The following is a 23,118-nucleotide window of genomic DNA, read 5'->3' on the forward strand; positions in this document are numbered from 1 at the left end:
TTTTTGTGTGATCTTAGGCGTGGATCTTTTTGGCCTGGTGGTAAATCCGTGCATTTGTGTTATTAGTTTATAGGTACACAGTCAAAAAGAATTGATGAAAATGGCAATGACATGATTGACAAAGAGCAACTATGGAGTTTCATGCCGGTTCTCCTTCAGTTTGAGTTTGAATGGCACCTAATTGTGCACTTAGTGTTGAGTTTTACACTGGAAAATCAGCTCGCTACTTTCTTTGTTAGTTACCTAGATAACACAACCTATATTATGATGAATCAATATTTTATGCATTATCATGTCAAATTAATCTGGATCTAACCGTTCTAGCGTGTTGGAGTAATAATAATCATCCATCCAAATATATGCATTTATTATATTATTATTACTTATTAGTATAAGCATATAAAACTAGCATACTAAAATTCATGAATACGTCGGTTTAAAACATGAAACCAAGAAGTCCGCTCGATAAAACGAAAATTGATCATAAAATTATACGCAGACATGACAAAAAAGGATTTATTTTATGCTAAGTAATAATCGTAAATTTCACTTCGGTAAGTAAAAATTGGATACACACGAATGAGTTGTAAGACACCCAGTAAGTATTTAAATTTTATCTAGATTTCTTGCAGGATTTTCTCCGACAAAAGCGGTAAATGGATCTTGTTAAACAGATTGAGTCGTATTTTACTTTTCTACGATTAAAAATCTACATTATTGCTTTACGCTTGAATTCGAGACAGTGACGTTGATGAAAATGTGGTTAGTTACTTGTAACGAGGGCTATTATACTTATATTTTTAATCACCTAAAAGTCAAAATATCCTTATAAAGATGAGCTCCACATTAAATGTATTCTATATAAAATTAAATCAAAAGAGAAAGATCCAATCGGTTTACGATTACTTTGAACCCGGAAATTAGATTTTTAAATACGTTTGTATGTCCTGGAAACTATCAACAAAAATCTAGCAAAAGACTGATAAAAATAATATTGTGTGTGCCACTGAAACAGTCATGGGTCAAATGTGAGCACATTCAGTATTATTTCTAAAGTAGGCAATTGCTTGGATACATTATTCGCATTGAACATCAATTCCTAAATATAACAAAATACCTCCAACAAACAAAACAGTAAAAAAATCCACTTGCATTAGTCTAATTGATAAATTAAAAAGTTTTTACGTCACTTTCGCGATTTCATTGTGTGTGATATCACTCTACTACATAAATTTTATTAGATATCTACGAAGAATATTATCCTGATTGTATTATTGGATATACCTTTCTTATATGTGTTATTTCTATGTAGGAACTGCTGGTATGTTTTACGAAATTATTTGATCATTTCACCTTGCAAGTCTCTACATTTGCAGTAACGCATCTGACTCTCAGCTGCCGCAATGTAAAAATGAAGTTGGTATCTATATAATGAAACGTAACATCTGAAAAATTATTACCCACGTCACAGAATACTTAATAGTAGCTAACCTATGTATAAAAAATGTCTGAGGTGTCACATGCGGGATACCCGATTGGAACATTAAACGAAGTTCCTTTTGTTTTGAAATAAGCATTATAGGAGGTATAATTAAATAAATTAACAATATTTAGGAATTAATAATAAATGAAATAATTGAAAAAATGCTAATGCACTCTCCGAGCGCTACGCACTTTAGCAAAAGTGTCGTGAGGATTTTTCGTGAGGCTCGTCTAGCCCCCTATTATTTAAAACGTCGTTTCAGGAGATTAGAAGATAGCGAAAAATAAAAATGTTTTAAGTTTCGATTCAAAAGGCTTTTTTATCACATTTATAATGATGTTGATATAATAACATTAAGTAGAAATAAATCGGAATTTATTCAGTCAAAGGGATAGGAAAATATTTGCGAATAATTAATAATTTATCTTCATGAAAATATACAATAGACGTTAAAATTGAAAATACGAAAACCATCATTACTTACGTAATACTCTTGTATCCGTAAGGTCAAGGAAGGTCATTATCTATATTTACGAAGACTATTACCAAAGATATTTGTCTTTAAGCAATCGGTTCAGTGCAAACAGTAACAAAGGGGAATAATAATTACCTTGTAAGCGGTCTAGAGGTTTGCTAGTCGATACTTAATCAATTCTGGTAAATAACCCGGTACAGAATTTCGGATTTAGGTATTATTTATTGTGGCCGAACTATACTTGGATTATTTATTTAAAACTAGCGGTCCGCCCCGGCTTCGCCCGTGGTACATGTTTCCGTTTTCTCTACATAAGAACCATCCTCGTACTTCAAGGAATATAATATAAAAAGAATTATCGAAATCGGTTCAGCCGTTCTCGAGTTATGCGCTTACCAACACATTTTGCGATTCATTTTTATATATAAGACTAGCAGTCCGCCCCGGCTTCGCCCGTGGTACATGTTTACGTTTTCTCTACATAAGAACCATCCTCGTACTTCAAGAAATATAATAAAAAAAGAATTATCGAAATCGGTTCAGCCGTTCTCGAGTTATGCGCTTACCAACACATTTTGCGATTCATTTTTATATATAAGATGATACGTTTATAAACGGCCATTCTGAATATATTTGTTTATGAAAGCTATCAATGTTGTCATAATAATAATTACATATTTTGAAGATCAATGAGTCGGTAATAAGTTAGTTATAACCGAAATAGGCGATTAAATAGCAATAAGTAATTGAAAACGCTTGGATAATTTTCTTTAGCTCTACTAAAATATAGCAGTGGATATTTTAAACTCTGTTTATTTGTCTTTTTAAGATGCTTTAGCTGATGCTTTATCAGCTTTGTGTTGTTTTTAATTGGATAAGAAGATCACCAGTAAACCGAATTCAATCCTTCATGCCTAATTAAGTAATACTAACAAATAATAATGCGTTGTTTAACACGTGACCTTCTTTTGTTCATAGCTTGAACTATTTCTTCGCAGATTTTCCTAATCTTTTTGAGTGGTTGAAACATATTGTTTACAAGGGATAAGATCCTTTATATATTGTGCTTTTGTTTTCCCTCCATGTTTAGAACAAACAATATGAATATTCAAAATCTAATTAACGTTATCCGTAACATTTATGATCATCCTCCATTATATAACAATTGTACCCGGATGCCGCGAAATTGGATAATAATATCTTACTAAGTACCTTAATTAATTAGACGGTATTCGGGAGTGTATGATTGTGGGCGTTTGCATGTGTGTGTTGTGTGACGTGTGTCCGTGTGCATGCGTATTAAGCATATTGTTGAAAGTAATTTTGAAATTATCCGTCTTTATGAAATGATAGAGTGAATTACAATTCTGCTTTCTTTAGACCATAATATTTAGCATTGCCTTATGAAAATTAAAAGCGCTCTTCTCTTAAAACAGTTCAATAATAATAATTAATGGTTATCATTAGTTCATTACTAGATACTCCTGTTATTATCTATCAATAATTGCAACAATAATATAAAGACTAAAATACTTCTAAAATACATATTAAAGTTGGAAATTTAAATCACTTTTGAAAACATAGCTAAAACATATTTTAATAAATTGCCTTTTTACCTTAAATTGCCTTTTTACCTTAATATTTGGTCCTGAAAATTCTAAATATAGTTATTTCTTTCACGTTTATGTCTCTATTGTAATTCGTCTCTATAAGGCCAAGATTGCCTCTCATTTACATATTATATCTTCCCAAACAAAACTGGTCTTTAACTTACCTGCATCAGATTGCCATCATTCAATATTCTAGACTAGTATTTTACAAACGGACTACGATAAATCGTCGTAGATTGAGCGTGAAATTGCAATTTCCAAGATCAAAGTACTGCGAAATAAATGAATCCCAAATCGCAATCAAACGTTTCGACATTCAGTGACAATGCGAATAAATTCGTGTAGTGAACTTACGTCTTCGATAAGTCGGCTTGAGCCTTATACATCGGTCCGACTGGATGTCGCAAGCAATTTGTTTAAACCTGCCGCAAGATAAGCTTTATGGACTGACTCTTCTAGGATTTATTTTATTTGTCCAGATGAGGAGGATGTTTTGAAATAAAAAAAATATTGAATAGCTTTTGGTATTTGATACTAGATGGATGAATGACAGCTGGATATGAAAATAGCTCAACTTTATTCTATGTGGTTGGGAAAATTTTATACAAATTGTAATATTCGAAATCAAAAGGAGAGAAACGTAAAACAACAGCATTTTTTTGTAAATGGGTTAGCTAAAGAGGACAGAGATTTATTAATTATTGTTTTTCCACCAATAATTATAGAACTATCAAAACAAGATTATGACTTGTGTCACCATGGTGGTTGGTCAACAAGCCAAATCTTGCAAATACTAATTCTGTAGCAAAAGAATATTCCCCAGGGTGAGCAAAAGAATGCGATCGATCCAATACAACTTAATAAGGGATTTTGGAAATATACTGTATGTAACAGATAAAGGAGTGAAATACTTTGAATTCAATATTGGCGATATTAAGAAAAGGAATATATTTTTAAGCTATTGCATAGCTTCTATATCGGGCCTTAGCGCGGGGACCGAATCGAGAAATTCCGTAACGAAAAAACCTCACGCTCCCCACTCCGACGGGCTCGGAGGTGTGGCTTGAAGGCATGCCATGCAATAGTTTTACCGCGGCAGTCCCCGATAGCCACACTTTTTTTTATATTTAGTTACTGTGTTATAAAGTTCCTTTATATGTACTTTTTCGAGCGTATCGTTAATGCGAAGACAAACGCAACAGGAAAGTTTACTTCATTACCTCTGTCATTTACGCACGAGTAAAGATTTCGGCGTAATTAGACTACCTACTAATGTATTTTGCTCTACGAAACTATAAGTGTTAGTTAATTTCAGTTATTTTATATTTATTTTTGGGCAATACATAATACAGTTCAAAGCAATACAGCTTTTATTTGATTGATTGATTTTATTTTATTTTCGATAATAAATTGTATAGGTACGTACGTTGTAAACACGTTAGTCTTCAATTTATTAAAAAAGTGCCGTCGTGTTACGCTAAAAAAACATGAAGTTTTTTAAACCATTTCTGGGTTTAACCATAGATCAGTGGTATTCTAAAAACTGCTATTGTCAATTTCCATAATTTATTGACAATTATTTTAGAATCAATAGTGCGTTAAAAAAGGTTAGGAAAACCCTCATACAAACGTCACATATTCTAAATATTTGGTACGAGAACAAACTATGAAAGGTATTTGATGGAAACAATTTCGCAGACTGGTTGCCTAACTTTTACCTCACGTGACGTCGACGGTCACGTTACTAGGAGCTACATTACTACAATATCTGTAAATATGTAATTCACAGGGCACAAATTGCTTACCTTTTTCTGTAGAAATATTTTATTCGGTTATAGTATCCAGGTAAGATTATAGAAATAATACTTACAATGAATGAATTGTGGATTAATAACATAGTTTGGGAAGGTTTATGTTCATATAAAATAAAGAAAAAGAGTTACAAGTATTTTTTTCTTGTATTTGAAAGAGTAAGAATATAAGTTATATGTACCTAATAAATTAAATATCATACCTACTAATATTTTAAACGCGAAAGTTTGTTAGAATTGATGGATGGATGTAGGGTTGTTTGTTACTTTTACACGTTGAAACAATCTAATTCTTTCACACTCAGACTTGAATTAAATTTTACAAAAATATCGGTTATAAATCTGAATAGGTACCTACCTAATATACGATCTATAGAAATGCTTGAATTTGCACGCAAGTGAAACTGCGCGACACAGCTAGTGATACATTAACAATAGGTATGTACATATGGAACATATAAAGCCTCTAGGTAACTGCAAGCTTCAAATAACACATTTCCCTCCCTTATTCATATTAATTACTGTATTACACGGAAAACCCGCAAGCGCACCCATTAGCATATTATAATTTACAGTTTATTGTCAACAGATCTATTTCCACCGCAATTGTAACGATCATGTCGTGGGAAACGGTGATTTGCACGAGTTCTAATAACATTAATGCAGGAACACGACTGCACTTAATTAGTTGCAAACACCTATGAAAGCGTTTAATTAGTGTTTGATAAACAACGTGCCTACAGCTACGTACTCTGTACAATGGTATAGGGGTTAAATTGGGCGCAGATTGCCGAGAACTTTCTGGAACTTATTGAAATTCAATTTAGAATGCGTAGAAATAATTAATCCGTACTCCCTGTATTTTGTGATTCAATTAAAATTAAAATTCCTGTGAGGTTAGGTATTTTTTGTAGTAATTAAAATAGGAAAATAGTCGATATATAATTTATCCTGTTTTATGAAGTCGGTCCTATTTTTATGGACTTACTTATTCATAGTTTCATAATTTTGTCATTTTTTAGCTTTTTTATAGCTCCTTTTTGCTCCATGATAGCTAACAGTGTTACTTTATTTATTATTTATCGTAGTTAAGCCTTCATTTTGTTATACTTTAATTAACGACTTTTTATAGTAAGCTATTTTATATATCCTTACTACAAAATTGTAATTTTAAAACATAAAACTTCATTTTACAAAAGAAGGCTACCAATTTCCGAAAACTTTGAGATAATAAGCTTTTGTAATGTTATAAAATTAAAGTCACGTCTTCGGTCAAAGGTTGAAAAGCCTTGAATTTCTCGTACCGAATTTACGTGACGGAGAAATAGTGGTTGGTATTTATTGATTGATTTATACGGTATGTATAGATATTTTCAATTATTATTGTATCCCTTTTTTCATACCAGAGATAATTTTAGATTTAGAACAATTGTTTGAATGTTTCTCAGGATTGCCTATGACGTCAAAATTTGTGGGTAATATGTAGATGTACGATGTATTTACCATTGTGCAAAAGTACAGACATACGCAGGGTTTACTAGAAATAAACGTATTTTTGGAGTAAGGCATATATTTAGGTCAGCTGATCATCACCGCCGCCTACATACACCCACAGAATTGAAACTGTTACAGGTAAAGTATCTGTAACAAAGTACCTGTAACATTTGCAATGCTTGCCGACCTTTTAAAAACTTCTAGACTATTTAAACGAAGTTAACAGTTTCGTAATATTTTGGCAAAGCAAAAGGAAATATGTTCGAAAGCTTGATCGTCGACGAAGTTTTGCAATTGAAGCGTAATGAACTATCGCCAACTACGGACAGTAAGAATGGAATTTTCAATTCCATTTTTACATAGTAGTAGGTAAGACACGATAGCTCCCTTCGTAAGGCTTAAATCCTTCTACTGCAAACGATAAGCTGCTCTATGTTGCGTGATCAAAACAAATAAATAAACATATAAGTATAAAATCGCATTTTTATGCTTACCTATAGGTATATTCATTTTATGCAAAAATACCTACAAATTATATCAGTGTAATTCCAACATACAAGATATACAGTTTCTTTTTTATCATCTTTGCTTACGACCAAAACTTTTCTTTAATAAAGCGCTTATCCACAACGAGTTTTCATACAGATGTTGTCTGATATTTACAAAGGCTTCCTAGTTATACCCGAGGATAATTTAGATAAAGCCCGATGCTGTAATTCCCTAGGCGAATGATTATTATCACGATTGTCAGACTTAAACATCTCCCGAGCCACTCGTGGAAATATAAGGTAAACCTTTTTAATAACAAGAAAAAGTTTCAAAATATAAATAGGACAAGACCAACGATAAACAAATCCCAAGAGAAACTATGTAACTTTAACAAAAACACAAATATTCACTCCAGAACTAGGGAATACTTAAGCAATAACAGTATACACCGTAAAGATAAAAACTAAAGGAACAGCATAGAAAGAGCAGCAAAACTTTAATGTAAATTATAATATATTAGCAATCCGCCCTAGTTTCGCTTCGGTTTAAAAAATAAGTCGTAAAAGCGACCAGTTAAAGAACTCTCCAGTTTTACATACTAAAGTGGTTTGCAGTAATTCGTATAAATAAGGATTTAAATATGAAATTCAAGCAAAGCGATACAGCTTTATATTCTCAGAAATAATGTTGGAATCCGTAGCAGTTTTGTCATAGCCTTTTTGAAGATAAAACTTACTGAAAAAGCATATCATATATGAATGAATATAGCTTTTAATTTTTGCTTATAAATTCGTAGTAAGTAACAGTTCATCAAAATTTATTAGAAGACATCTAAAGTAGCAATTGGACAGTGATAAGGCTTGCGTGAAATGAATACAAAATATTCGCAATAATGTGTAAGCGAGTCACGTCAGCGGAACTTAAAATTTCTTCGGCCATTCGCGGAGGAAATGACAACAGTTACCTTTGCAAAACCTTAGCATAGATCGGCAATAATTATATTTAATCTAAGAAATATTGTGTGAAAGAAATCGGTAATCGTGTACACATCTCTCTTATACTTTTTTGCTACAGTTATTTATTATTTCACAGTGCATTTTGTTTAGTTATGATAGTGATGCATTCAAACGAATATAGAATAAATTATTTTACGTTTTGAGATCAATTGAGTTTTTTTACAAACGTAATTTTACTAACAGGATTATTTTCTCATGTAAAATCAAGAGCACGAGAACATTGCTATGCGAAAACTGAATATTCTCTGTAAAATCTTCTCACTATTTACAATAAACATTCAACATAAATCGTATTAAATATGTAGGTAGGTACGTACGTTTCAGTTTTTCTTCTAGACAACTTCAATTTATAATTCTTGCTTGTTAAAGAATATTATATTATTGCAAATTTTATTTTAATATAATAGTTTCAGATTTTTTAAAATAAAAAGCACACAATTCACTAGCTCCACTATTATACACTAGGTATATATTATATATTAATTATAATATATTTTTAATTTAATTTGATTACAAAAAGTTCGACCGGTTTCGAAACATCATCGTCATTTACAGTTTATATTTTACCTAAATGTACGCGGCTAGATTACAAATATTGATCATAGAGATCATTCAATTAATTATTTTCATCTTAGTTCAAAATATAAGTAATCAAATCACATACTCAGTTTGAGGAAAACATTTATTTCCACAAAAATATAAAAATAATAGTTTTTGTTAATTGGTTTAAAATATAAAACTACAATTCGTCCCTTAATACATAACATGAAAATATTAAAACTTGCACTTGAAACTTAATTGTACCTATTTATTTTATGACGCTTGTCTATACCGGATACTCTCCGATAAAAAAATATAATATCAATTATTTAAATATAAAACATCGACTTCAATATAACGTTAAAATTGTACCTAATTATCGGGTTGGGGCCCACAAAGTTAATATTTGTTCACAGAATGAGGATACTGTTTGAACAAATAGTAAGAAAAGATTAAAAGAGTATAAGTGTTACCGGTTCATCTACCCCAGGAGTTTTCTTATATACAGAGAAAACATTGCCCAATAAACACAGGTGTTAGGTGTAAATCTTTTCTAAGATATTTAGCCTCAGTGCCAACATCCAACAAACAATGGACATTGAAATATAATTGTAAAATATTTAATACAAAGATTAATAAGTTTTATGAATTCAGCAGGTGTCGCCTCGGTTTTGCATAGATTTGAAAATTACGGAGGAAGAGGTATCTAACCTCCTTTTGTAGGTATATTTACGATATAAAATATCATAGCCATGACTTTATAATATTCATCATACAAGTTAATTTTAAATGCTTTTAATATGGAAAATTCATTCATTATCAATTTTGAAGAAAAATATACATACAATCTGATTCACCAACGAACCTTAAGACAAGATTTCAACTAATAAATTATCAAGTCAAAATATTAAACAATTTACTCAAAATGGCCGCCATATAATTGAAAGTATCCCCACAGAATACACATACCCTAATTAAACGAACCATCAAGGAAGTTAAACACATTTCAAATCTTTCTACGCAGTAAAATTCGCAATCGAATATTAATTTGTTATTTGATTGAAGAGTAAACTTAATTTATAATCTGTACACAACATCCTGTTTTGCATGGTTGCCTGGTATACAGCCTTTTGATGGTTGAAATATTGATTGCATTAATAAAACGTCTATAAGCTGGGATGGTGAATTAATAAAAAAGGCAATTTAGCTCAATTTAGTTTTGGTATTATTCCTTTACCGGTTACAAAAGAACACAATCTCCATTTCTTGAGACATTATCACAATGTAATCTTCCGTAGACAATCATAGACAATCTTAATTTTACAATGAATAAGTGAAGCTGAGGTGAAGCTACTTTTGACAGATAATCATAATAGAACAACTGTTTATAAAAAATACAGACTAATAAGAAACTATTTATGAAACATTTTTTATTCTTTAATCTAAATAATTTAACCTATTCCCACCTTAAATCCCACATGTACATTATGTTGAATGTAGGTACATAATATTATATTGAATATGATATAAATAGCCTAGCAAATTAATACAAATACAAATATAAACATGAATAATTATATTGTCTATTAATTAGTTACTCAACATATCGGAATTAGCTCTATTTAATGGTTTATTAATAGGTGTCTCATTTAAATATGGATTAAAACTGATTTATCGCGAGTTTAATTGTAGCTATTTATAAGACTAGAAGTGCATAATGTCATGAAGTTCTAATAATGTGATTGTATTGTTGAACCTTCATTTTTACAACGTAATTTTGTTATACATGCATCCTATTGATATAAAACATACATTACACAAAGGTAAAGTGATAAATACCGGTATATTATAGATATAAATATTTATAATCATGATAATAATTTATGAACAGCACTCCATAATACATACATACGGCTACTCACGGTCTATTAGAATATTATAAATGATAAATTCTTGAAAAGAACCCCAATCCCCAATTGAAAATTGTGCCCAATATTTAAGAAGCATTTTTTTGTTGGAATTTTACAAACCACTCGTGATTCTAGGAATAAATACGTACAAATGGACAGAATCGCCTACGATTTCCTGATGCGTGAGAAATCTCAGATTTATTATCTATATTCTATACTATCTATACTAATATTATAAAGAGGAAAGATTTGTGTGTATGTATGTATGTATGTATGTATGGTTTTCACGCATAAACTACTGGACCGATTTTGATGAAATTTGGCACAGATAATCTTTAGACCCTGACAAAGAACATAGGCTACCTTTTATTGCAAAATATGTAGGTACCACGGGCAAAGCCGGGGCGGACCGCTAGTTACTAATAAAATAAATAATTAATCCTTTTGAATTTCATTCTTAACGAAATCCTCTTAGACTCTTCATGCTTATAAATTATAGAAGTAACTTATTATTATCGGAAATAAAAGGAATTTTTGCATTATATGGGATAGAAATGAAATACAAAAATAGAAGTGAAATAGGACACGTTAATTTTATACTGCTTAATTATTTGTCAAATATATTTCTTCGCTTTCCACCCGCTTATATGTATCTATTTATATCATGCCTTTCCGTAGAATAGCTTTAGGGTTAATGATTTTACTTACCATTTTTATTAAGTAAAATATGTATATATATAGAAAAGCACAGTGTAAGCTTATTTAAACAAAAAGTAAAACAATAGGTACACGTAGAGTCAAGTTGAATTCCTCCTTAACCACCCTCTAGTTATAATGTCTAGGCACTATCTATATATTATTGAAGTTTATTTATCAAGGGCCGATTTTTAAAACTTAGCCGTCCAATAAAGTTTTACACGTTAAGGGCTTGGTCTAGTAGTGCAAACAAATGCATCCTGTCATCCTATATGTAAATAATACAAATGTACTAAGGGAAAGTTGCTCCACTTAATTTTTAAAAATTAAATCATTCGTATGCATAATTTAATATTCGTAATAAGTACCAAAAATGACAATTTGAAACAATTTTCGTGAAAATTACACCGGGTGATTTTTTTTTATCAGTACACAAAATTTGCGAATACTTTCTATTGATATCTTCAACTTCATGTTTATATAACTGATCAACTTTTACAAAGAAATTTGGACGAAATATAAAAAAAAATAAGCTTTCCATACAAAATGCATAACTTTATACATTTTTTTCGACCTAAGTTTCTTAGTGAAAGTTGTTCAGTTTAACTAATAAACGGGTAAACAAATTTTGTATATAATAAAAAAAATGTAATGTTTGTGTTAAAAAATTATTAAATAGAAAAATACACAGATGAAAACAAAAGATATTTATTTCTGACTAGCTTCCGCCCGCGACTCCGTCCGCGCGGATGTCAGTCTTCGCGTCTTCTACAGATTTATTATACATATTATTATGTATAATATATAGATTTATATTGATAAACCTAATAAATCTTTTGCTAGCATTCTGATGCTTTATCGGTTGCACTGGATTTATCTCTTTTTTTTCAATCGCTTGAATGATATAGGATGGGTCCTTGATGGACATCGAATGCTGAAGTCTCGAATCAATCAATTCTGACAGTAGGCAATTTATGTAAAATCTTGATAATGGTCCATCATTTTATTTTGCCTAAACGTTACATACTTTTTTATATATTCTATTTTTAACGAATGATTCACTCCAGTCCAAACAGCAAATAAGCAGACTTCTGCTTCTGCAACGTTTAGTTGTCCCTGAATTTGGAAAAAATAGTCATGATTCTTATTTATGACAAAAGTGTTATTTTTTGCATTGTATTTCAAATATGTACTAAATTTTTTTTAACCGCATCTTCCGCATTCATGTCTTTTGCCGGAATTAGACATTTAACTTCTACTAGTCCCATTTTCCCTTTTTGATATGGGAGTGTATAAAGTAAATTTTTTAGATATTTCTCGATATACTTTTAAAAAGTTATTATTGTCATTTTGCTCATTAGGTAAAGTAATTTCGATATCAGTTTTCAGTTTTTTGATACCTGCAATAATAACGTCATAATCGCCTGCACATACTTATCGATTACACCCTGTATACAATCCACCATCCACATTCATAATGTTTTCCTGTCCTCCTCTCCTTTACGCTGTTCACCGATACATTTGAAATGAGTAAATCTGCTACCACTGAAGGATGTTTCATTGTGATCAGCAAATTTTCACCACTGTTGTCGATTATTTGTTTTTCATTTTTAATCAGCAATTGGGAATCATCAGTTTTGTTTTTTGCAGATTGGTGATGTACCCTAACAATACGTCGAAAAGGGAAAGCATCAACGAATTATCGTTTTCGTCCTCTTTTTTTATTCTTCGCGTCTCTGTTACTTCTGTTTGTTTAGTTCTCAACACCCACTGAATTTTCTATGTTATTGTGATCTTCCATTACATCTGAGTTTTGATGATGTGATGATAATCCATTCGTTTTAATATTGGTACTTAGAGTTGGTAGACTAAACTAGAAATGGCGGACTAAATTTGTCAGCGCGTCTGTAAGATCAGAATATAAAACCAACATCCTGTATTTAAGTTACAAAATTAATAATCAAACAAAATGCCGCTACGTTGAAAATGACTAGAAGAAAAAATTAAAACACCTCGGATCAATTTTGGAGTAAACAAATCATTTTCCCCGTATGGGGATTTCCCCGGATGAACTTGGGAAGTTCAAGTTCTCAATACAAGTTTATATTATATTTCGTATTTCTCAAACGAAAAATACACATTTTTGGAACTTCAAAAAATTTATATTATAAGAAAATTTATGAGCTTACTTTAGTTTTAAAGAACATCCTTTGTTATAAAACCAACATCCCTTTACTGACACCCCGTAAAATAAAGAAATTGTTGCCAATCACCTTTGCAATCTATTTGGTTTCATTAACTATATGTTCGAAGATAATTTTTTTTCTAGTAGTTACACGCGTATTTTTTTCGTTTATTTTCCATATCGAAATCAAATGTTTAAAAATACGAATATTTGCACAAAACTAAGATAAAAATAATCAATTAACAAAAATATTAAATTTAATGAAGTAGAGCAACTTTCACTTCGGTATGAAGGAAAATCGAGCGTAGAGCACACGTCAGAACGCTCCGGCCCAAGGAGCGCGACTAAAGAAATTCGCTAGGATTTTTCCTAATTATTTTAAATATTTTTTTAGCATTTAAAGAATTATCAAAATACAAAAAAAAAATTTTTAAAGGATTAATACTCATTGGTCTTCAACCAACTCGAATAAATTAATGGAAAAAATAACTTTTAGCAGTATTTATCAATAGATTTTGTAAGGCAAAAAATGGGAAATTTAATGAATTTATAACGTTCTAATTAAGAAAATCATAAGTTTTTCGGCAATTGTATTCAGCAGTTTTTAATAACGACTATATAAGGATAATAATGCGCTGATCAGATTGTGTAAATTGTAATCGGTTGCAACGTAGTGAGTGCACAAACTTAGCTCGAAATGTCTTTGGGCGAAAGAGACTTATCTTGAAGGCCTGATTAAGGTAACATAAAGTAACTTTATAAATGTGAAAAAATTCACGCGCATTGCGTATATAACACTAATTGATAAACAAGAAAAAAAAATTCAGTTTATCATTTCATTAGCCGGGAAAAAATTGTCAAATAACTTGTTGAAAACGCAATTTTGCTAGACTGCAGCCTTAATATTAAAATGTCACCTGTAAACTGTCAAATACCGGAAATTAGAATACATTTCATAAACGGTAGTTTAATACGTTATTCGACGAATAAGTTTTAACCAAGGATTGAAAAATCAGCCCTAAGTTATATAAGACTTATAGTTCATAACGTCACTGAGGCAACAAAGTCGCAGTCACACCCACGCGGCGTCTTTGTGATGGAGGTAATTAAATATAAACTGTTAATTGATTAAGACTAGATTAATAAAAGGGATCAAGAATTTGAATTTCATCATTTTAATCTTTTATTTTCTTTCGTTAAAAATTAATAAGATAAATATATCTATTGAAGATAATAACATGCCAGTGCTATATTGGTTCATTGAATACTTATAAATATAATAACAAATGTCAGCTTACTGTTATAAACAATTACTTATTTATGTTATTATTGTTAAGTTTGTATATTTTTATTTTTTATAATAACTAGGTACATAATGAAAAATCAATTTGTACAATATTCGTTATTACTTATTATAGAATATAGACAAACAATTATATTACGTTCTGTGATTAATCTAATAAATATGTTAAAAAATTCAACACTAAAATAAATACGCGTAATTAAAGCGTGGGAAAGCTTGTTTTTAGGCCTTCATCCCTCAAAAGTTTGATGACCTCTCGCTGAAGAACTCGGAGGCTGTGCGGTGATTTCGTTTTCAGTGCGTGAACACAGCCCGCCAGTCTAGTCGGCGATCTGCCGTCGTTGAAAGAAGACGTGTGATTGTGAAGCAGCTCGCTGTACTAGCGCCGCGTAAATAACATCGATAACTTCACAAAGTTTTGCTGAACTTCGTGCGATCACGACATTGTAAATCTTACTTATTAAATTAAGAATTATTCAGTTATTATTATATTGTAGTTCGCCGTAGAAATAAGTGTTTTCAGTGTTAAATTTAAAAAAAGAATTAGGGCCGTAAGCGACATTTCAATTGCTCTAATTTGTGTATTTCCGATTTTGGCTCACGTTCTCTCTCATGAAACTTTAATTGAAGTGAACTATAAACTGGTTATGGATGTTTAGAAACAATCGAAATTCGATCGTCTGTGAATTATATTGTTTTGATCGGTCATTTCCCGAGTGCAACGTCGGAAAGGCAAATCAATATTGAAGTCAAGACGAACGATTCGAAAATACATTGAACACTTCCTGAACTGTAAGTAATATTGGTTTGTTTTCTTATTGTAACTATTCTTACACCAGGAACAACAACCGGCTTCGCTTCGTGTTATGATTTCTACTAATATTAGGCGATTGTTTTCTTTAAATCAAAGTTGTATCGGTACGTACCTATAATATTTGTTGTTATTAAAAAGACATGGAAATTAGATGATGATAGTCGTTTGAAAGGTACATTACAAAATATCTGCGTTGGGGGTAGCCTGTAATTTATTTTATATTTTCTGTCCTGTGTTACTTACATGAAAAAAAAATGTTTTAAATTATAATTACACCAATCACGGTAAAAGTAATAAATGCCTGTTTTTCTTTTCAATGTTTATGGCATTGAGTTACTGTGTACGTCAATGGTTTATGGCAACTTTATTAAATACAAGCGGGTTGATGTTAAATAATTTATCACGGTTACGGTTTTGGGTATGACTTATGAGTAGGAAGTAAGCATACGAATGCCTTTCAACTATGTCCATATGGCATATGTCCATGATATATATCCGCTGTTTTATGACTGACGGTATAAAGACTTCATTTTGTGATATACAATAGATCGTAAAAAGGCTCTTTGTACAGATTACACATACCTACCTACCTTTTTATGGAATTGCATTGTGATTTGTGACTGAGGACATGGATGTTAAAATTTAAAATCGTAGGAAAAAAGTAGGTAGTTGGCAAATACTTCTCATTCAATTGTGAATTTAAGTATAAATTGTAGGTAGGTAATATATATGTATTGTATAAAATTTATTAAATATTTGAAGATAATAACGAAAATGTATATTTAATAATTATAAGCTTAAATTTGACCGGATTAAAATAGCAATACCTACTTACCTAAGTACACAACAGTGGGTCTTGATTTACGCAGCTTTATGTAGTTCATAACATTATAATCCTTGATATCTGTCAACCGATAGTTTTTCTTTTCCCGCCAATTTTTATGTTTGTGTAATTTAATTTTACTTATAATAATAAAAATAACCTTAAAATAACGTATAGGCGCTGAGTGCAAAATAAATACAGACGTAGAATTAAACATGTGCAATTTTATATAAGTAGGTATTATTATGTACGACGTGGACGCGACGTAGGGTGATTGCGCTGGTTTTCGTCCAGTTATGGGAGTTGCCAACTTTGTGATGCGAAATAAATATTTTGGAGCACCCTTCCTTAAACATATAATATTTTTATTTAGTCCTTATATAGTCTTCTTTAAGATTTTTAAGTGAAAATAAATCATTTTGACGTATCTTTTTATTTAAATTATTTTCTGCAAAAGTAGGGTAAATGCTAGTTTTCGTCCAAAAAAACTGGTTTTCGTCCTAGTGTAAGCTAGTTTTCGACCACCGTGTAGAAAAAAGGAGGGTAGGTCAACTATTAAGTTAAAAACCAATTACAGGTAAATATATACTTTTATTTAATCAACATCACAATTTCTCACTACCTTACAGGTTTAGTTTTACTAATAATAATCAATATAACTAGTCAACACTGAGATCTATGTAGCACTTGGCAGTCTTTATATGCGTTAGTGATGACTGTTTAATCATTCGTAATGAAGAAAGTTATGCGTTACTTACAATGTAAATGAATAAAGTAATAATTATAGGACTGAGAAATTACATCAAAAAACAGAAATATTCATTCTAATACTTTGTTTATCAAATGAAACGTACTATATTAAACACAGCCATAATAATACGTTTTAGCTACTAAAATAAACTATACTATACCTTACTGAACTATGCATTATTGTCTTACTGATGCCTTTATTAAAGATTCTTCAGTGTACGTAGCGTTTTTTTTTCTAGCTTTCTTAGACTCCTTCGAGGCCATCTAAAAACAATAAGATCTTTCTTAGGATACGTTGAGTAAGTAGAATAAAAAAATATTGCATTGGCAAAACAGACCTAGAATAAAAGATGATACTCAAGTGAATGATAATCAAGAAAAATACAGTGTATTATGTCTGACCTACCCCCATTTATGCTACGAATAATTGACTACTTCACATAAGGAGAATGATACATGACTGAATGAATGACAATATTAGGTACCTACAGCACTCTGGCCCTCACCAATTATTATTTATAAGGAAGATACTGAATAGAAAACTTTTCAATACGTAAAAAAGACGAAAAGTAATGCAAAAGAATTGCTATTTTTAATTTTTGTCCACTCCAATACTCATTCATGGACGAAAACTAAAACGTTTAAAGCTAAATTTAGTTTTCGTCCACTTCTTTAAATATTTTTTTATTTTGGCTGCACTGTCAAAGCAGTGGACGGAAACCAAAAAATCTAAACTAATAGCAATAAAGATCACTTCGGGAGAAACTATTCAGTATTTTAAAGGTCCGATAGAGTAAAAAGAACCTAACAAATATTCACGTAGCTGTTTGAGTTTTCGTCCACTTGGACGAAAACCAAATATTTTGAGAATTTGGTAACCTAGTATCCGTCCACTTAATTTTTCGAAGAATATTATAAAAAAAGTATAATAAACACTTCTAATTGCGTTTAATAGGCTTATAACTAAACATACGTACCAAAAACATTACGTAAACTAGCTAAAACAGTGATTTAACTTACCATGAACTTTTCTCGCCGGCAAATTTTTCTCTCGCGCGATGACATCTGCAAGGCACGGATGGGAAGCGGCCACTTTTACATTAATTTTTTGAACTCTCTTCTTGTCAAATCAAATTTTCATGTTGATAGTACTGTTGCTTACACATTATGGAACGTAAAAAGTGCAAACTTGCGCGGGAAGGTAGGTTTGTATTCAAGTTTCACGCACGTGATTGTAGCAGGTCAGTCAAATGGACGAAAACCGAAACTGGACGGCAAACCAGCGCAATTACCCTACGCCCGGTAATAGTACCCATAGAAATCTAAATAACAAGACGCATAGTACCTCTAGGCTCTATGTCGTACAGGTGACGTACACGTATCTAGCTGTAGGTTTCAAAAAATGAATTTTTATGAATGAATGAATGAAAAATACTTTATTGCACACTTAATATAGGATTATAAACTAAGTGCCATACAAGTAATAACATGTACAGAGGGCGGTCTTATCGCTGTAAGCGATTTCTGCCAGATTTTTATGTATTCATTCATTATACATTATACCTATGTAGGTAGGTTTTATCATATTTTATTGTATATTTTTGGTCGTTAAGTAGAAGATAATATATTAGGTAACTAATCCATGTTTATTATTATTATTTTTTGTTTACTGCAGAAAATCTTTTATAGTTAGACAACTAAGTTAATTGCAAATAAAATCCAAACTTAGTAATTAAATATTTCATAGAATAAAAAGTTCAAATCTTCAAGTCTAGACCCTTTTGTACAGTTTCTTCGCTCCCGTCTCGGTTACAAGAATATTTTTGTGTTGAAGAGTGCTTACGACGGTGATACTTAATTTTGTTGCCTACAAAAATAAAATTTGAATTTTTTGAATTTCTACTGCATTCATGAAAATCTCTGGTGTATGATTTATATTAGAATTAAAATTTAAACCGAATTAGAATATGAAATTCGTAGATGCCGAAAAGCTTTGAATGGTTCTTGAAATAGCTTTTCAGACATTATCGTCACCTGACTGTGATTAAATTAAATTAAATAAAGATGATGATTATAAGGAGAAGTCCTACCCACACATTCTCACATAATATATCTATCTATACATTTATCCTGCCTAGTGCCAGACTTGGTATTATAAGATTCCACCTAAATAATCAATAAAGTTTATTGGCTCACTCATTGTTTATATGTAAGTAAGTACTTATTTATTTACATTTCTCTCATCATTTTTTTCACGCTTGTTTCGTTTTATGCTATTCTATAAACTGAATTATGTTTTTCATGAGAATGTTAAGAATTGAAAGCAATATTAAATTCTCACGTATTCACGTTATTCACAAAATTTTTTATTTTTCAACAATTAAAATAACATAAAACCCGATGAACAAATCCACCAGACTTCCCAAATAACGCCAGACTATAACGGCTTTAAAAATAAAAAGCGATTTTCAAAATAATTACGCTAAAATGTCCGCAACTGAAGTTGGTGGAAATAAAAGAGATAAAAGCAACGGAGCATTCCATAGAAACGGGAAAATTGTATTACCTGCCGAACCGAAAGCGGAAAAACCCGGCTAGCAGCTAATTAGTTTTATATCTCCCGTGTAAAATAATAGCTGAAAAGGCATCAATTGGTTACACAAACACCTCCAAAAACGGTCTATTATTGCTAGATATTATCAGCCAGTTTATATTCTATATCATTTTAAATTATACCAACTGCTTCATGTTTGGTTTAATTTTTCAGTTTAAATTTTGCATGTATCCATTCTGTAATTCTGTAATTTAAAATAAATAAATAACTTATAATACAGTATACCTATCACCGGAATCTAATCTCTTTTCAAATTTCAAATATCCGGCAAGAAACTCATGTAAGTCTACAAAGTAACAGAAATTACACCGTAAGCAAAAACATTAGGTTATTACATAATTAGCAAAATTCGACGTTTTCTGTTTTCTAACAACTCACAATAATTGATAGCATCCGATCATTTCTCGAATATCTAGAGGTTCCTAAATAATTTCAAATTAAATTTAAATATAAATTTTTGGAAGGAAAATATATAAAATCTGGTTATAAAATAATAAATACGTGATAAAGGTATATAAGTATAGGGATGGACACGAATTTATTACGCTCTATATAAATTATTTATCCAAACACAATACGAAGGTATATAATATTTTCACCCTGTAAATTTCTGTGAATCAAATCCCTAGCGAATCTCCTCCACACGATTTCTGTTACCTTCAAAGATCTATTCATTTGGATCTCTCAAAATATTATATTTGCTTTCATAACACTTCTAGGTGTAGCATGCTACTAAAATACATGGCATTGATGATAATTTCAAAGGATATCTAATTAAAACGTTATGTCAATTACATAAACAGTATGGCTATGAGCATAGTCACTAACGTCCGAGACATAATTCTCAGAAGATGACCAAACAATTGACCCAGTTTGCTGGAAATGCTATAAAGATGTTCCTTACGAAGCTCATGTTATAATGAACTATGACAGGCAAGTATACCGTAATTTAAACTGCTACTGTTATTTAACTGTGATTTTGTAATAAACTGCAAAGCCCACGTGTGACTGGATTAACAAATATCACGCCAATGCTGTGCGAATGTTAAATGGTATATGATGTTCATTACGAATATCTCAATCTCAATCTCATCTCATCTCAATCTCAATACTATTATAAAGGCGAAAGTTTGTAAGGATGTATGGATGTATGGATGTATGGATGTATGGATGTATGGATGTTTGTTACTCTTTCACGTAAAAACTACTGAACCGATTACAATGAAATTTAGCACACATATAGAGGGTAACTTGGATTAACACATAGGATAGGTTTTATCCCGGAAATCCCACGGGAACGGGAACTATGCGGGTTTTCCTTTAAAAACGCGGGCGAAGCCGCGGGCGGAAATCTAGTATGTACATATAAATGTTCATTACGAATTGATACTTGTTTGAAAAAAAAAATGGGCGGATAAAATTAATAAGATGAATAATAAATAGATAATTTATGAAGCTTTGTAATGGCCGGCTGGCATTTTTTCAACACATAATTATTTGAATATTTCGTATGATAATACCAGTTAATATTACATAATATAATGTAACGTATTTAAAACAACGTTTTGTTGGTTTGAAAGAGAATCTGTATTAAATTTACTCGTATAGAAATATAAATATTTTTATCCCCACTAGGCACTAAGATACTCTTATATCGACAGTGGCTCATTTAAGTCAAATATTTACAGTCACTTCTTAAAATAGCCCATATTGGATAACAAAGAATACGCCGTCTAATAGGCATGACGAAAGATTTTGAAATCCTCTTCCATAATGTGTGTATACGTTTACTATACAAGAAAAACCCTATATTTCGGTAATATACTTAAATTTAACGAAGATTAAAGCCATTTTTCAAAAAATATTTAATATCTGTGCCAAAACAGCTCGCAGGTGTCATGGCGTAGGCGTGACGTCAAACTTTGGTAAATACGTAATTATTTGTACGCATTGCGAAGAAAATTAAAAAAGTCTTTATTTAATATGTGTTATTGAAACGAATTTCAAAGTTTATGAGTGGTGTGCAGTATTGCAGTATGAATCCACATAAAAATAATGCTCAAAAATGTGTTAGTAATTATTTCAAGCGAGAAATAATAAGAAATGATTGTATAAAGTTGGTGCGGAGAACCCCGAACCACGTATTCGTGAATTCGCAATTGTATTTCTGTTCTGAGTCGATAAAGCATACGTGAAACAATAGAAAATAAATAAAAATGCGTATTCTCAACATATTCATAACAACAAAACACATCTGACGCGAGTTGTTTACTTAGGGTCTCAGCACACATATGGGATCGGAAAGGGATCGTAACCGTAACGCCTTTCGCCTCGCTGTCAACCAGGCGTCAACCTACCGTATGCACATAACGAAAGCGTATCAGCAGCGCCTGTACGTCAACTCGGCTACGGCTAGGCGACACCGCGCTTACGCCTCGCCGGCCCCTGGCTGACCTGGTTGGCACCAGATCAGTTTGAATCCAAACGTTAAGTGTAGCGCACGGTTATGTCTTGGTTTACAATACGTGAGTTGGCTATCATAGCCATAGCACTTGATGAAGAGGAAAAAGAAAATAGCAAGAAAAAAAGAAAAAGATATTGGGTACACAGTATGAATAAAGCAAGGAGTACTGAAGGGGAATTTCGGACTATAAAAAAACATTTGATGGATGATGAAGAGAAATTTTATATTTATTTTCATATGCCGAAATATCTCTTTTATAACATATTGCAGTCTATAGATGAATGTATAAGGAAGAAGAATACAACATTCAGAGAAACAATATCGCCCGAAGAAAAACTAGCTGTAACGTTAAGGTGAGAAATTGCATTTGATTTTGGAATTTTTAATCTGGTCTACATAAATATTTGTACTATAATTTTAATGTTTGTATTATCTCTATTGTTCTTTTTTTTAAGTGTACAAAAAAAATACTCGGTTCCGAAACTACAAGATAGATTAATTTTTATCCTCTGTCGATAAAAAATATTTCTTTTGGAACGCAACCCTCATTTGCGATCAGGTGTGCACAGGGGATGTACGTTTTATGTCTGGTGTATGTGTGTATATATTTTGTGTGATTGCGTAAAGTATTTTAGTAAATG

General features: G+C 31.2%; 1 protein-coding gene and 1 long non-coding RNA gene across 2 annotated transcripts in view; one reads left to right on the plus strand and one right to left on the minus strand.

Annotated features, from left to right (window-relative positions):
* Positions 1-23,118, minus strand: part of LOC149906970 (uncharacterized) — a 104,670-nt gene that overhangs the window by 16,265 nt on the left and 65,287 nt on the right. The gene's annotated exons all lie outside the window — the stretch shown is intronic.
* The window catches only part of LOC149906971 (G protein-coupled receptor moody), a 71,291-nt gene continuing 63,547 nt past the window's right edge, over positions 15,375-23,118 (plus strand). Inside the window, exon 1 of the mRNA XM_090104028.1 lies at positions 15,375-15,804. The gene's annotated coding sequence lies outside the window, so the exon portion shown is untranslated. The remainder of the gene's footprint in view (positions 15,805-23,118) is intronic.

This window comes from Colias eurytheme, chromosome 7, assembly GCF_061535395.1.
Source record: "Colias eurytheme isolate Ceu_HAF_F1 chromosome 7, ilColEury1 Martin Lab GWU primary, whole genome shotgun sequence".
Taxonomy (NCBI): Eukaryota; Metazoa; Arthropoda; class Insecta; order Lepidoptera; family Pieridae; genus Colias; species Colias eurytheme.